The following is an 18,075-nucleotide window of genomic DNA, read 5'->3' on the forward strand; positions in this document are numbered from 1 at the left end:
TGTGTTGGCACTTTTAGACCCATTCTTTCTCTCTGCAGAGGTATAGCCTTGCTCTTTGCTTTTTAACACTCAGAGAAGAAGCTAAGCCAAAACAGGCATTGCGTTCCTAATGTGTCTGAGAGAAATTTGCTTACTTAAATAACATTTGTGTAATGGCTTCAAACAAGCTGAATTCTGTGTCTTTCTGTGATACAGGAGCAGATTTAAACTGGGAGAAGGGCAAGGACGTTGCGGGGGGGAGGGGGGAAGACTCCAGTAGATAGCTATTTTATAAGGGTCTGAAGACCTATCACAACCAGAAAATGATGTGCATGTGTGAAATTCACGTTTTGTAGGAACAGAACAAGTTGTTGTTTTGATGAAGAGAAATTGAGATTACATTTCTATTTATCAGTTTCATAGCTTGCAAATCTAAGAACTAACTACGCTATTTTTTAATGTAGTTTTCCTAGCTAGAAATGAAAGATTGCATGTCTCACCTTTATTGTATTTAATAGCAAAGTGGGAATGCAGAGTTTAATATGGGTAAGCTCAAGGCAGCTGGCATCTTTAATACTCCATCAGCCCTCCTGCAGTGGTTTACTGAAGTTCATATTTGAGATGATCATTCATGATAACTGCTATTGCTCAGATTAAGATAACATTCTCTGTCTTGTGCATTTGCATACTCTGATTACATGTAATTTTGCTGCTGTTTTCACTCATTCCAGAGCTCTCAAAACTTTTGTGTGATTTTTGGGAAGAGTAAGGACTATTTGGCTGTTTCTGTCCAGTGCATGCCTCAGTGCAGTAGCATTCTCCTAGAAAGAGTGCTATTTTAGTCAGTGTCACACTTCTGGCTACTTCAGGAAAAATAAATAAATACATAAATGAATGAACACCCCCACACCACCCACCCCCACAAAATAGAAACAGCAGAGATTCAATGAATCAGCCACCTATAATAATAGTGTACAGGACTCAGCTTGATGTATTTTGGCAAAGTCATATAGATAAGTGCTTTCATTGCCTCTACTCAGAAATGTATTCTTTGCAAGTGATTTTCACTGTCTTGCTTCTGGCAATTGATAATGTACAGCAATTTTACTTTCAGAAGAAAGAGAAATAATTTATTCCATAAAAAATTATTCCATAAACAGCCTTATTCATTAGAATCTCTGGATCTCCTTTCCATTTTTCAATATTCATAGACATTTCTATTCTAATCAGTCTAACCTAATCTTCCTATGATGTCTGACACCCTTGTATGACATTGTAGGAAGCCAAAACACTTCTGAATATTTGCAAAAGACTGTGACAGAGCTCTAGCACTGGAGCCATAGAAAAAAAGTTGATTGTTTTAAAGTAGTGTAAATACTAGGCATTAGAAGTTATTCTTAATTTGACCTGATATAGATGAAATCAGATTCTGCTTTTGTAAGGAAAATGGATGTTGGGAATGCTACTGTATTTTTCCTAGTGGCTTTTCAATCTCCAGGAAAATGGAATTGTTATATATATGGACTCACTATTTGATTACCATTTCATCACTCTGTCTTGGGTAGCAATCACTTAAAATAAAATGTAATATTAACAAAAATTCAAAAACACAAGGCAACAACATAGTACCTTATGATACAGTTTCTTTGAAATGACTTTCAAAAATATGCACACCCACAGCCTGGCTTTTAATTTGTATATTTTCTTAAGCACATAATAGTATAGACATCCTTGTGTAAGACTGGCACCATTCATAAGCTGAAGGAATGAAAATTTGGTTTGTTTTTATTAATTCTTGTTGGAGCAGCCCATGTCTGGTATGCACAACCTACATTCACCAGTTTGTATTTAAACACTGAAAAAGAAATACATTCCCTCTTTATTGCTACAGTTGCTTTAAATTAAAATTGTGAAGAAATACAATGTTAGGTAACACAAAGCTTCTTTTATTTCTCTTAAAAAAATCTTTATGAACATACTGATGTATTTTGTAAACATAATAAATTTTATCTAGTGAATCAGTGGGAAAACGTAGCCTCAAGGCTCGACTCTGTGGTGTCTCTCTGAAATGATACTAGTAAAGTTATGCTGAAACTATCACAAAAGTAAAGAAAAAAAAACCTTTTAGTGAGTGCTTGCAACATTTTAATACTAATGGAACCTTATTTGCTCAAATGAGAACATTTTGGTAAAAGCTTACAGAGCAAAAGGCTCTGCATTTTCTTTATACAAATTAAAAGGCAGATGTAAAACTTTTCCAAATAGCTCTCTCCATTGATTTTACTGTGTGTTAAGAGGAAAGGTTGTAGCTTGCTTGTTTATAACATGGAGAAAGATTGCTGGTTTTGCTGTCATGAAAGTCTGAAGGACCAATAGAGCAAACTTTTGTGTGAGAGGAGGTGAATCTTACAAAGGCAAAGATCTGGGTGAAACCTTCAAAGTCCAAGGTGACTAAGGAGCAACATCTCAGAAAGCTCATCGATGAAAAAGCCAGGTTCCAGCCTCCATCGAGTTTCCATCCTGGGCTTTGTCAGCTGTAACATCAGACAAATGCTCAGGCTTTGTAAGAACACCAGGATGTGCAGGATGATGCTCCCAAGGCTGGTGGTCTCACCTGGAAGCATATTTGAAAAGCTGAAGACGGAGGCAAAAGCCTGTTGTTCTATTATTCTAAACTATTATTCTAATTCCTCTTATTAGTGGACAGTAATGTCACCAGTGATAGGCAAAGTGTTTTTACTACTTTTACAAGGTACTCCTATGGTTCATGAAGGTGAGAGCTACACTTAAACTGTATAGTGCCTTTGAAAACAGCATACAGGGAAAGATGAGGTCAGAACTCCTAAAAGCTTTTCAAACTAGTTCCTGTCAGCATGTCTTCTCTGTTACTTGGTTTGAGGTTCAAGAGATGATTGGTACAAATGTCTTAGAAAACTTATTATAATAAAGACTAGTCTAGTCTTTACAAGTATATTCATTTCATCTCCATTTTTTGTCTTTATGAAATAAAAGATTTTTCATATGAGTACTTACTGAGAAAGACAACATTTTAAGCATAGTAGATAGAAATATAAAAGAATCAGAAAAAAAACAACACTTTTTTTTCAGATCGTTTTGGAAAATTTCTGTTTTGTGATGAAACTGATCAAAAACATTTTGTACTTTCAAGTGGTGGAGGAAGTTTCTTTCTTTCCTTGCCTTGCCTTGCCTTGCCTTGCCTTGCCTTGCCTTGCCTTGCCTTGCCTTTCCCTTCCCTTTCCCTTCCCTTTCTCTTCTCTTCTCTTCTCTTCTCTTCTCTTCTCTTCTCTTCTCTTCTCTTCTCTTCTCTTCTCTTCTCTTCTCTTCTCTTCTCTTCTCTTCTCTTCTCTTCTCTTCTCTTCTCTTCTCTTCTCTTCTCTTCTCTTCTCTTCTCTTCTCTTCTCTTCTCTTTCTCTTCTCTTCTCTTCTCTTCTCTTCTCTTCTCTTCTCTTCTCTTCTCTTCTCTTCTCTTCTCTTCTCTTCTCTTCTCTTCTCTTCTCTTCTGTCTTTTCATTTCATTTTCTTTTTGTTTTGTTTTGTTTTGTTTCTTTAAAACTCAGTGTGTTTCTAAGAATTGCTTCTGCCATGAACAGAGAAACCTTGAAGGGAGGTTTTGAATTGTGACAGCTGAAGGCATTCTGAAATGTGCATTGAATAAGTCAAAGCTGAATAATAGCACTAGTGTTTGTGTTGCTAAAATTAGGTTATATTTATCTTCCATTAAAAACTGTAAGCTATAAAGTATTACTCTGAGCTCAGTCTTGCCAAAAAAATTCAGGCACAAGAGAGTTGCTCAATTTGATTGTAATTTGAAAGAAATATGTTGTCTTGCTTTTGCTTTGTTTCAAAGTAATTATAAAAATTATAAAGTACATTGTAAGATATAATTTGTCCGGTTTCAAAATCATCGAAAAATACCTACCTGTTATACTCCTATGAGTTTTCTAGTTCAATTAGATTTAATTTTATACAGAATCTCTTGGCACAAAAATGTTTTCTTCAGCTAGGACAATGCTGTGAACTGCAATGCTATTTTTTGTCTCCCTAAAGTCCTTTAGCCAGTTTGCATTTTATCCCCAACCCATTTTTAATGAGTGTTTAATAGCTGGATTAACAACCTACAGGATTTCAGGCATGGTCACAGAGCAGTAAAAGTATGAACATTATAATACATATTATATATACATTGGTGTAAAATTACAAATGGTGTGAGAGAAGGAATGTTGATAAATATTCAAAAGAAAAAAATCACCAAGTGTCAGAGTAACTATCTACTATGACGAAATTGAGTTTAAAGAGAGAAAAAAAAAAAAAAAAGGAAAGAGAAATTTGAAAGTGCCTATGGAAGGGAAAATATCCTGACAAGCAGCTTTGTCAGGTTATGCAATAGTTTTTAAAGAGAAAAATTTGAAGTCTTCTCATTTGAGGCATATAAAGTGTCAAGTGACAGAAAACTAAACATTATATTGTAGGGAACAGTAACATGCTGGCAGAGAGATGGACAAGGTAATCTAATAAATAATTTCCTTCCCAGTTTCTGTGATGTTATGAAAATATTTCTTTACTATTTAAGATAATTTTATTGTTTTAATTTGAAAAAAAAGAGCAAAACAAGCTGTCCCCTTTCTTCTCTGAAAAGCATAGGAGATAGTAAAGGAGTGCAGAACTGGATAATATAAAAGGAGAAATAGATAGACTAGTTATAGATATAAAAATAGTAGTCAGATTTGAATCTGCATATATTATAGTGACAGGCACCACTCACAAAAGAGGCGTATTGCAATGCTACATCAGGAAGCAATCCTACTCTTACTGGTGAAGGATAATAATCTCAGAGCAGCTCTTATATTTCTTAGCCAGCCTCCCTCCTGCTAAGAGCACATGCAGAGAAAATGAAAAAAATTATGAACAAAATACATGATAAATAAACAAGAGAAAACAGGCTTAGTAGGATAAGGATTGTGTTTTTTCAATTCAAATTCTTCCCAAAAAATAGTGCATAAAAAAAATAGTGCAAGAAAGGGCTGGTTGTATGTGTTTTCGGGGGGGGGGGGGGGGGGGGGTGTAAAATCTGCAAGAAATGAAAAGAAGAGAGTTCAGTCATAGGAGGTTTTGTGCTATTGTATCTGAAACAATCCTCACCCAGGTACATGTAAGAGCCATTAGCATGCCATTATCATGTCTGTCAAACCTTTTTGAACACCTTCATAAATCCCAAAAGGAATAGAGTGACTGTCTTCTTATGTCACCATAGTCTTCCTCTTTTCCTACAGAACACAAAAGTCACCAAGTACACCAGCGTGAGCTGACAGACTCATCAACAGATTTGTGACTGTTTAAGGTGATACGAGGGCAGTTTGAATCTGAAGGCTTGAATCCCCAGTGTAAGCAGTAGGTAAGAAAACTACTTCAAAAATTATGTTAACAATTCTCTTCACACAGTGCTCCAGTGGAGCGCTCCAACTCTAGTATATTTTAATGAACATCTACCCAATGTTATGTATAGCATAATATTATTGGAATTACTTGCGTGCTGTTTATCTTTGATGTTCTTTTTGATTTGAGAGATAATTTAAAAAATATTATGGTGGCAAAACACTGTTGATCTGATCTTTCAAAATATCTTAACCAAGGTGTGTAAGTGATAAGATTTTGGTGTTACACATAAAGAGATCAAGTGAAAAAAAAGGATCACTTTTTTTTTTTTTTAATATATATGCATTTAAAAATGCTGAGGTATGTAGGGTTTAAAAGACATTTAAGTATCTCATTCCACTGAGTAACTAATGCAACTAAAAAAGAGAGGAGAGGAGAGGAGAGGAGAGGAGAGGAGAGGAGAGGAGAGGAGAGGAGAGGAGAGGAGAGGAGAGGAGAGGAGAGGAGAGGAGAGGAGAGGAGAGGAGAGGAGAGGAGAGGAGAGGAGAGGAGAGGAGAGGAGAGGAGAGGAGAGGAGAGGAGAGGAGAGGAGAGGAGAGGAGAGGAGAGGAGAGGAGAGGAGAGGAGAGGAGAGGAGAGGAGAGGAGAGGAGAGGAGAGGAGAGGAGAGGAGAGGAGAGGAGAGGAGAGGAGAGGAGAATCCAGTATAAAATACTTATTGGCTTCTGTTTTATCCTTAAACTTAAAGGAGTTTTTAATATTTTATTTAGCTGATCTGAGTTAGGTCATTCAGTTTTAAATATAAAGCAAGCATCTTTCAAATAAAATAGACTACAGTGCTTACTAGACTACTTACACAAAGGAGCAGAAGGGCTCTGAGGTTCTAAATGAAGTGAGACTGATTTAGAAAAGCTTGAGGAACAGCTCATCTTGTCTGATCAATTTTCTAAAGATATTTCATAAGATCATTGAAAACCAGGAAAGAAGAAAATGGGACAGAGTATAACAGAGGTCAAGAACAATAGTTGTGAATGCTGGGCAAGTGTCAGATAGGAGGAAGGATGGAAGTTCAGATTGGAACCACTGCCTTTAAAATTGCATTTTATAATAAGTCTATGGTTTTGTTGTTTAAATTCACATTAGTGAATTAGTTTTCTCTGGTTATCTGGACCTTTATGGAGAAAGAGTAGAATAAGCATAAATTCCCAAATGAATTCGTCCTACAAAGTAAGAAGGGTGAAGATGGAGTGGATTGTATTGCTATTACAGGATCTGACCTTTTACCATCTGTAATAGATACAAGTGATGTGTCTTAAAAGTATGGTTGCTCCAAAACCCCTATTTTCTCAGTCCTGTCTTTATACCTTTATACTGTTGATGGGACATTGTTAGGCTAACTTTGTTCCCATTGTTTTGTAGACTAAAGCTGACTATAGGGAGAAAACATTAAGGCCAAAAGTCAGAGTGTAAGAAAATCACACACTTCATGTTGACATGATAAATGCTGTCAGCCAAGAATTCCAAATTATATATTGAATAAAAAAACTAATGCCCATACCAAGACATGTCTACAACTGAAAGCTCTGGGGTTTAATCTCAGTATCAATGAGTGGATACGTAATAATAATAAGAAAGAGCAAGGGTATATGATACTTCTTATCAGTTTTCTAACCATCAACTATTTCATATCTAGGGATTTTCTGACTTCTCTGTGATTTTTGTATTTAAGGAATCCCCAGATTACTTCTTTTCCATGCATGCAGCCAGTCATTGGTGAGGCACAGAAACAGGCTACACAGAGAAGCTGTGGATGCCCCATCCCTGGAAGTGTTCAAGGCCACGTTGGATGGGGCTTTGAGTAACCTGGTCTGGTGGGAGGTGTCCCTGCCCATGTCAGGGGGGTGGAATTAGCTGGGCTTTAAGGTCCCTGCCAAACCAAACCATTCTATGATTCTATGATTCTGATTCCCTTTTGCCAACACAAACTTTAGAACAGTACAGCATTCAGTGCAGCCTAAAGAGAAAGAAAAGGAATAAGGGAAGTGTATCATATTTTCACCGCATGCTTTTCCTTTCCATTAGAAGTCTTTCTGTCGTCTTCTTAACTTACCTGTGGGTCAAAGAATAAGCAGGTTGAAAAATACCTCTAGGTATGTTTTAATCCAAACTCCTGCTCAAAGCTAGAGCAGTCCCAGAGAATGATGATAGAAATATAGTCCATAAGCTTTATGGGCAGAAAAGAAACCTAGCACTGACTATATACTTTCTGTATGTGCTTTTCTGTCTCACCCTCCACACTACAGTAGTCAGCCACACACTTTATCTCACCTTAAGTACTGAAAGACAATGAACTTGATAGAAAATGAAGGTCCTAATATGATTTTATGATAGCTAAATAGATACTAAATAAGGTACCCACAGTAGGTATCTCTTCTTGAATTTACTTGTATCTTTTATGTACTTATTTTTTATTTGTAAAATGCACAGCCTTACAGAAATGTGATAATTGCAGACTGAAGTAGATGGTTTTTTACATGGTTAATTGCTTTGTTTATGTTTCTGCATTTTCTGCAGTTCCACTTGCTCAAACGTCCTACAAGAGACTTGTGTGTCTGCTTTCAAAAATTTTGGTCAGTAGTACACTTGCAGTTTCTCAGGCAGTATGCTCTTGAGCAATAAAGTCTTCATTGAATGTGGGTGTTCTGGATCAGAAATTAATTCTGGTGTATGTCAAAATACTATCATATACCATAGAGGATTATTTACAACATGTATATCAGCAGAACTGAAAAGAACGCTGTTGTAATTTAACCTGCCAGGCAGATAAACACCACACAGCTGTTCATTCAACCCCCCTCCCAGTGGAGTGGGGGAGAGAATAGGGAGGGAAAAAAAAAAAGTAAAAATTTGTGGGTTGAGATAAAGATAGTTTAATAGGACAGAAAAGGAATAGAAATAATAAGGATGATGATGATAATAATAGAATGTACAAAGCAAGTGATGCATAATGCAATTTCTCACCACCTGCTGACCAATGCTGAACCCATTCCTGGGTTGGGTCTCCCCCACCAGTGGAGCAGCGGTCTCCCCCAGCAGCGGAGCAGCGGTCTCCCCCACCCTGGCGAGCCACCCCATATTAATTGTTCAGCATGATGGTATATGGTATAGGATATCCATTTGGCCAGTTTGGGTCAGCTGTCCAGACTGTGTCCCTTCCCAGCTCCTTGGGCACCCCCAGCCTCCTCACTGGCAGGGTAGTGTGAGAAGCTGAAAATTCCTTGAGTTAGTGCAATCACTGCTCTGCAACAACTAAAACATCAGTGTGTTATCAGCATTATTCTCATCCTAAATCCAAAACACAACACTATACTAGCTACTAGTAGCTACTAGGAGGAAAATTAACTCTATCAGAGCTGAAACCATGACAAACACATAGTAGCATAAATCTGTGTAAGGTTTTGCTTTTTCATACAGTTCCTATGAAAAAAACTTAAAGGTATTTTCAAGGGAGAATTAGCTCTGTAGCGATTAAAAAAAAAAATTCTAGATTTGTTCAGTTAAACACAAAAAATGAATGTTCTTATGGCAGAGAAACATATGCAGAATTACACACAAATGAACATTAACAGAGCTCGTTAATCAGATAGCCGATTTTACCTAATTTAAGGCAAACAGAAACTTTAATAAATAATGGGGTAAGACAATGAAAATGCAGCTTCCTAGCTGAGATAATTTTGCAGATAGCTTTCATGGTGGTGCCAATGTAATCACTATGAAATTACAATAACATAAGAGCTTTCTCCTGATTTCTATATTTCATTGCATTAATCAAGGTCTTAACTTAAAAAACGTGCACATCTGTATGTTTAATGGTCTCAGTCCTTCAATCAACCTCCAAACAGAAGCTACAGTTACTTCACAGAAAATTATAATAATGATAAAGTCATTTTACTTAGAAAAAAAAAAAATATATATATATATACACCTCCTAAGGAGAATAAGGACTCAGGGAAATTATATGAATAATTTAAAGATCAATTAGCTCTCATCTGTTAGGAACTTTTACTAATTCTTTACAGACTACATGTTTCTTCTTCTGTGGAGAGAGCAATAATTTCTATATTACTTATGAAAGACAACAAATTATTTTCGCTTTTAAGACATGGACTGATATCATTAATCATTTGTGGCTGCACGATAGAGTTACATACTTAGTTTTTCTGCTTGTTTTATAGAGATTAATTTAGCCATAATAAAAATATTTATGAAAAAAATCTTTAAGTGAGCGTATCTGTGTATACATGAAATACATGAATGATGTCTTGCCCACTGATACATTTCTGCCTCAAAGATAGAAGAGTGCAAGGCAGTATTCTTCCCCCAAGTTACCAGCAAGTAAATTTACCTCCAAAAATTGTTATTAAAGTCAGATATACGTAATGTGACAGACTGGAAGTGCACTATCAGTAACTGGCTGAATTGCTGTCTTGACAGATGCATGAACACAATTTCTGTTTGCTTTCTCAGGCTGTATAACTCTTAAGTAAGGGAAGGAGGAATTTTTCTTATTTGGATTAGCATGAACTGACTTGCTCTATCATAAGAGTTTGGAACAATTGTATGTAGTCAGAAGAATCAAATGACACTGCCAGATAGTTCATTCTCATTTTTATGAGGTCGAAGATTTTAATGGTAAGGGAGTCTACAGATGTGTACAATTTAGTATTGGGGTTTCCAACTAGACATAGAGGGGTGGCCCTTTGAAGTCCTACTACTTACTCCATCAAGAAACATCCAAATCCAAAGTCATTTGGAAGCCAGACTACATGGGTTAAATACAAAGACTTTATTAGTACATACATGTCACGTCTATACCTTTTTTTTTTTTTTTTAAGAGCAGCCGCTGGTTTTAGTCCCCAAAGATGTTTAACTGAAAACCTGTGCTCTGCAAACACGCTGCACAATGCTTTGACAGCTATGCTGATCAGCTATGCTTGAGAAGGATCTCAAGTGCTCTCTGCACTCTGGCCATACCAAGCTTGCAGGCTTGTTGGATGCATGTAGGTGAGTGGTTTAGAGGATGGCCCCAGGACTTTCCTCAGCAGACAATACACACTTATAACGGAGCCTGGAAAATTATATTTAGAACATTTGTCTAACATTTGAGGCCTATAACTCATTTTGCAATCCATACAGATAGAACTTATTTTGCAGGTGGGATTCCCATTATAAGATTGTCATGTTATTAGATGCATATTGATGGGAGGCTGATAATAGAATTATAAAATGTATACACTAAACCCCTTTGAAAGGGTTTATTGCTGTTATTCAGTAGTAAGTTTAAGACTTATAACAACTTAAAAACCTGAAATACTTACACTGGAACAGAACTAAGAGCAGAGTTTCAGAAACTGATATAACATTTTCTTTATATATTTAATGGCTTCATAAATAGAATTGCATAGCAGAAATGTGGAAAAGATGGCATGGCAAACTGTAGCATTGGAGCCATAGCTTTAGACAGATACTCTACTAAAGTCCCCAAAAGTATAACAAAGGTTTCCTATGTTATTTTGCCCTTTTGACTAGCTGTTGGTAAATATCAGCATGGTGAGATGTTTTGTCTGGTTCCCAATCTAAGACATCCAGGTTCATTTGTAATTTGACTGCATGTTCGGGGTTCTGTTCTGACAGGTTACAAAATACTGTGTACTGTCCACTTTCACATACCTCAATTCTTTTCCTGAAGCTGTCTCTGAGTCCTTTTTCAGTCACGGTGCTTCTAAAAGTAGGGACAGTTTAAGTAAGCAATGCATTTAGATTAAATACTTGTTTAGTTATGAAAAACCATTTTATATTTTCATGCAGAGATGAAAAATTATCCCCCTTTGTGCCAACTCTGGGAGAGGCAATGGGCACAAACTGAAGCACAGGAGGTTTCAGCTGAATATGAGAGGGCACTTCTTTACTGTGAGGGTGAGAAAGCACTGGGACAGGTTGCCAAGAGAGGTTGTGGAGTCTCCTTCTCTGGAGATACTCAAAATCCGCCTGAATGTCATACTGCACAATGTGCTCTAGGTGATTCTGCTTGGCAGGGGTGTTGAACTTCAGAGGTCCATTCCAGCCTCGGCCATTCTGTGATTCTGTGATTTAAAGTATTCGTTAGCATTTTGTAAAAAGAGTTTTTACCCCACGACCAAATGAAAAGCATTTAATTTGAAAGTCATGCTGTTCATTAAGTCTCATCCACATTAACATTTGTCACCATCTCTTACTGCAATATGTCAGGAGTTTTTCATTTTTCTTTCAGGAAAAGCATAATCACAAAAAATGTAAAATCCCAAATATCATTTTGTTTGTTTGTTTGTGGGACAAAAGAGAGATTAAGTAGTTTCTTACATGAATAAAAATGCATATAACTAATTTGCAGATATGAAAAGCACCTGCTAATTTATGCAGGTGGTGGGAAATCTGTGAGTACTGATCACTATAGAATATGTAGTCTTTAACTACAGTCATGGAATTAAAAATGGTTTAAAATACTCAAAAGTGCAGAAATGCCAACCAATTTTAACCACGTCATTCAAAGGGAAAATTCAGGTGCTGGCAAAGGTATTTGGAGTATATGTTAGTCTCATATTTCTCTGGATATTTCTCCTTTTGAGATATTTGAGATTAAAATATGAATTGTAAATGAATCTTCAATTACAAAAATAGTTTGTCTCCATAGTTCACCCCAAAGTGAGCTTTACCTTGTATCACAAGGAAAGGCTAACATTCCTTTGCTTCAGAAGGTGAATAATTTATTCAAAGCATAAAAATAATATCTAGCTAAATGTAGGTACATGTATCTGACCTTAAGTGTGTCTGTATATGTGTATTTCGGGGGGGGGGGGGGAATAAAAAAAAAAGAAAAATGATAAAACTATCTTTCAATTCTGAAGCAAGACTTAGTTGCTTATATTTCATGTGCTGAATATGAATTTAGAGAGTATCCAGAGGTTGGCGTTTGCTCTGTAAGGACATTTGGTTCTATACCACAGCCATTGTATATGAGAGCTCTATTTTTATTCAGGGACACAAGGTACTGCTGAATACTTTTTGTTCTTTCATGCGGAACAAAAAGGAGGGATGGTAGCAGTAGCCAAACTGAAATAATCCTACCATATTTGTTATATACCAACTGAAGTATCAAGAACTTTAACATCTTCCTTATGGAAATAAGTATACATTACAAACTGCAAAAATCAAAATGGATACTAGCTACTTATCTCCAACCAATATTATCAAATGCAGTTACATCAAGTACTAAAGTCAATAAGCCAATACAAGTTAAAATATTTTCATGAGCATAGGACTCTTCCTGACGCTGAAAATCTGAAGTTTAATCTGTATCTCACATCTATAAGAAAAATGTATAATTTCAAACTTTGAAGAATAGTGAGGAAAAATGAATATATATATGTAATGCTCAACATGATAGGCTGCAAGAGAAATTACTGAAATATATATTTTCTCAGAGGTATTGGAAAAGATGCTTTGCCTAAAGACAAATCATTATGTCATGCAACCAGAGAAATGTTTATTGGCTACATCCAACAAATGCAAGGCCTTTTTACATACGAAAAGAGATCTAAATAAGGCCTTTGCAGGAAACTCTTCTTGTTCATTGTCACATAAAATATTTTAAAAATAAAGTTTATCTGTGTTGTTACTAGTACAGCCTAAATTTTATTGAACTTCCAACATCTAACTTAATCTGAATGAAGATTCTGTGATTCTATGATTCTATGAAGATGTTAAAATCTTGCTCTATTTGAGCAAGTTACCAATAGAATGACCTAAATCTTTTTTTCTGTGGAACATATTACTGGGGTAGTTCAGAAGCTACTAACTAATGTAAAAAATTTTTGTGTAGTACTGAATTCTCTTACCCTGAGCAAGATCTGACTTGAGTTATGAGGATGGACAATAGAAGCAAGAGCAATGTCTGTTTAAAATAAATGTTAACACTGAAGATTCATATCATCAACATGACCCATCGCACAAGTGTTATTGATAATTCAAGTAGCATCTTTCACTTTTGAGAAAGCAACATTATATTGTGCATCAAAATGTATGTGAGCAGTCTTACATTTTTAGAGATCATCCTTGAATAAATTTATTTGTCAGTTTTATTGTTCACAATTGCATTATATTTCACTTATTTTTGCTTCCTGAAGCAGTTTATTACATCCTTGGTCAGCATTCCTGAGCACTAAGAATGCTATATAAATAAATCCAACATAATGACATTCAATGGATATTGTACAATAGCAAGCCCTTATTTTAGACACCATTTAAATTGTTTCAGATAAGCTAGTTCTGTTTTATTACTTATTATTAAGCTTATTTAGAACAGTAATATTGTGTCATGAAAGTGAAAACATACAAAGCATGTGATGTTAATAATTTTCTTGTTTCCTGTAACTCTGTTTTGACTTATCTGGCAGTTTTGGGATATGGTGGGAGAAAAAATATGTTTTGTAATTTCTTGTCAAAATAGTTCTTGAGAATTCTTATAGCAATTTTGCAAGAAACCTCTAACTAGTTAGAACTTGGAAAATTTTAATACTGCAACTTCTACAACTCTGGCTACTTTTGTGACAAAAGAGAAAGATGGCAGAGACAATTATTAAGAGGAAATATATATATATATATATCAAGAATATAGAACATTATTTAACACATCTGGTTACCCTGTAGGACATTGTTTTAAATTTTACCTAAGAACAGTAATAAAATAGTGAGATGTTGTCTAAACAGAACAGTTCTCTCTGATATATCCTATACTTAGCTTCAGCTTCTTTTCCCTTCACTTCCCGTCTTCCCATCATGGGACAGACTTGTACAGGTTCATACCCTTCATTGCTGATCCTGCCCTAACTGTAAACAGCATGACTTTTCACATAGACTGTGACAGAAACACCTTTAAGTCTGTAGAGCATGATGGGCAAGCATTCCTTGAATTTAATTAGTTCTGGAAAACTTAACAGCCACCTCATGGCTGATTAAGGAACATCATTCATTTCTCTGCTGAAAGATACTAGTCCTGACAAAAATCCTTGAGGCAGGTTTAAATCAGGCATATCAGACTTCCATTAAGTATATATACTATTTCCTGAAAATAAAATAAGACCACTGAGCTAGCAAAACATGAAATATTGAGAGACTTCCTCTGACAGAAGAGCTCAAGGACAGTCAGTCAGAAAGTGCAGTAATCTGTTCTGTCTGAAACACCATTTCACTGAACAGAATAATGGAATTATCAAAACTTTCTCCCTGGCTAAGGATCTCACTGCACTCAGAAGAAAAGCCATGGGAACAGAAGCGTGGACAATAAATTACAACAATGTAGTTTTGAGCAGAGTGAAAGAACAAAATAAAACCTCCAAGTCAGTGTCAGAGACAGGGTCATGAACCAGATGGACCTTCAGTCTGACCCCAAATGGTGGCTTTTGTGTTCTCATGAAATAAATAAATAATTAATTAAATAAATAAATAAAAGAATTGTGTAGAAAGAAAGTGCAGAAATATGTTTAGGGACCTGTTTTACGCACCTGGTGCTGGAGGGTGCACACCCTAGGAAGTCAGATTCCACAAGCAAGGTGCCCTTTTGCTCATTCCCTTCCACACAACACAAAGCTGCTGCTTTTTGCAAGAAGGATTCCTTATTAATTTTATATACATCACATTAAGAGTGTATGTCACTTTCCTTCCCACAGAGGAGGAACCTCTGTCCTCTCAGTGGTGCAGTACTAGGAGATCCGAGGACTGACAGGCACATACTTCCTTAGTGCTGTCTCCCTCTCCTGTAATGGGATGATGTATGCCTTGTAATTTTCCATCCCAGATTGTCTCACTGACATTGTTACCTGGCAAATAATGATACACTCATTGATGGGCTATTTTGCTGGCACTTTCCTGGGTTATATTCATGTATTTACAGTGTCAGTTGTCTTTTGTGAGAGATAAAAGATGGGAAATAAGCAAGATTTCTGTGTAATTTCTTCAACCTCAGTGTAAGCAGTGGCAGACTGCTTTCCAAGGATGCCAAGACAGGTGGGCAATTGCAATGCCAACTAGAAAATGTTGTAAAGAACTTTTAACACAGGTTGGCTGGCTTTGAATTGTAATGTTTCATTTAATTTGTTTCATTACATAACCACTTAAGGAACATTTCCTAGTTTGAACCTCTCTTGCATATTATTATTCACTCTAAATTTTCTTGATAAAAACTTCAGTCAATGTGAGATATTTGTACTGGTAAAAACAAATAAGTCAAGGAAAAAACCAACCAACCAAACAAACAAACAAACAAAAACAGTGCTTGAAAGTTATTTTAATTGTATAATTCCTGAAATGGAACAACTTTTTTTTTTTTTCCTTCCTTATTGAACTTTTCTAATTTTAACAGACATTTTTCTTCACTGAAAGTGAGTTTTTCCACTCAGAATGTCTGCTTTCCAGAGTACAAACTTTAGGTTAATGGAAAATCTCATGAACAAGAGCATATTTCTTTAAAGTCAATAAATTTTTGATTAAATTTTCTATATTTGATAGAAAGGTAATTGCTTGATGTTTCCCTGTACTATTTAGGAGAGAATACACTTCTATCAGATTCTCACCTTCACAGTGGAGGAAAATGTCTTCTACTAACATGTTAGTGATGAAGCCTTCTGCTGTTAATTCACTTTATGAGCAGGCAACATCTTTACCATAAAATTGTCCTTAGTGTATATGAGGCCTAAACATCCCTTCCTGAAAGAGATAAAAATGTAATTAAAGTCTAATATGATCCACTGTCAGAGATGGAGCATTAAACTAAACAGCTATTAGATTTAAGTCTGGTGTTGCCAAGTCTAGTGTAAATCTCATTATTTAACAACCTCAACACTATCTTTCTTTTCATTTTATTTTATTCAAAGATCTAAGTATTAATTCTTATTTTTCCTCAGTGTTCATATCTTTATTAGTCTCTGGAGTCACATTTTTAACATTTGTCTATGAATGGGAACTATGTTTCAAATGATAACTCAGTTTGTTTTACTGTATCATGACTCCAGAAGCTGTAACTGTAGAAATATTATAAATCATATCATCTTAAATTGTATAACCTGTCAATAACATCTATAACAATTGCCTTTTACCAGTTCTGATTTACCAAGACCCACTCATGATAAAAGTTATCATGCCACAATTCCAGTAAAGTATTTTACCATTATAATTCTTACAATTCTTCTGTGGATTTCCAGAAATGTAGTTTATAACACTAACCAAGATAATGGTCATTTGTGTGATAAAATTCCTTCATGACTTCCCTTATGGATGAGGAAAAACAAACAAACAAACAAAAACAAAACAAACAAAAAGCCAAATAAAACAAAACAAATCCCAGGGAAAAGTAGAAAACTTCTGATATAACAAATTTAACCTGAAAATGTGAAAAATCATGTAAATAATGGAGAAAAATGAGCTGGTTTATATTTTTATTACTTTAGGAAAAAATATTTGAGATAAAACATTTCTTATCTGGCTCAAATATATATATATATATCATCACAATAATATAGCATATAGCATCACAATAATACAGAGACTGATAGATTTGGTACTGATAGTACCAAACTGAAATGTAGTTGCTTAAACACAAATATTCATTACCTTACTGCATCTAGTGGAGATCTAGATCCTGGTTTGGCTGCTCATTGGGTGTCATTTGAGATTTCTATGCCTTGCCTCCATCTTTTGCTGTAAAACATAGCTCCTGTGTCATCTCTTGACAACCCTATGAGGATAGATGAAATACAATACGACATTTTAAATGACACCAGACTCATATACTTAGTCACTTGAGCACTGTTTACCTATAGCATCACAACTGAGAGGATAAAGGCAATAAACTCAAGTCCCAGATGCTTGAAGAACTTTTCTCTTTGTTTTTTTTTGCATCTTCCTTACCAGTAACATTCCTTTTATTTCTCTGTCTCCTCATGCAGTTGAAAAATCCAGTGGCACACAGTGACACAGAATATACACCAGGCAAACAGATGTTGTCAAACTGTAGCCCTTTGGAACATTGCTGTGAATTTCAAAACTGTCATATTGCTTATCACCATATGAAATTGTAGCTTTCCTGTCACCTTGGAAAAGTTGAATCTGAGTAAGCAGACCAAGGAGAAAAGGATACGAATAGATAGGGAAAACACTTCTTTAGAGCAATTGGAAATGTCTTATTTTTCCTTTATCATATATATATATATTTTTCTCAGTTAATTTGCAATGAAGACCTTGCCAATAAGTGATTTCCTAGATTAAGTCTCCCTTATCTTCCTGGCAGCGTGTACTCAGCAATACCTTCAATCTCCTGCATATGGCACTTGTCAATGCCCTGCCCACATCAGTTACAGGGATATTTCTCTTTTATTGTTATTAATTCATCTTCTTTGATTTAATAGAATATTGTGATATTTAGAATTATTAATGTCTAGTTTTGTTCCTCTTTTTCCTCTTGAAGACAAGAGAAAAAGGAGGTACGCTTCCGGTTTCAACATTTCAGCTGGTATTTCTGTGTGCTGCTGATACATCCTACTTCCTCTCCATGCTACCAAATGACTATATTTTCAGGGTCACATATAGATGGGTTTGTAGGAAGGTTTGTAAT

Source organism: Anser brachyrhynchus (assembly GCF_964034855.1).
Source record: "Anser brachyrhynchus genome assembly, chromosome: 2".
NCBI classification, from domain to species: domain Eukaryota; kingdom Metazoa; phylum Chordata; class Aves; order Anseriformes; family Anatidae; genus Anser; species Anser brachyrhynchus.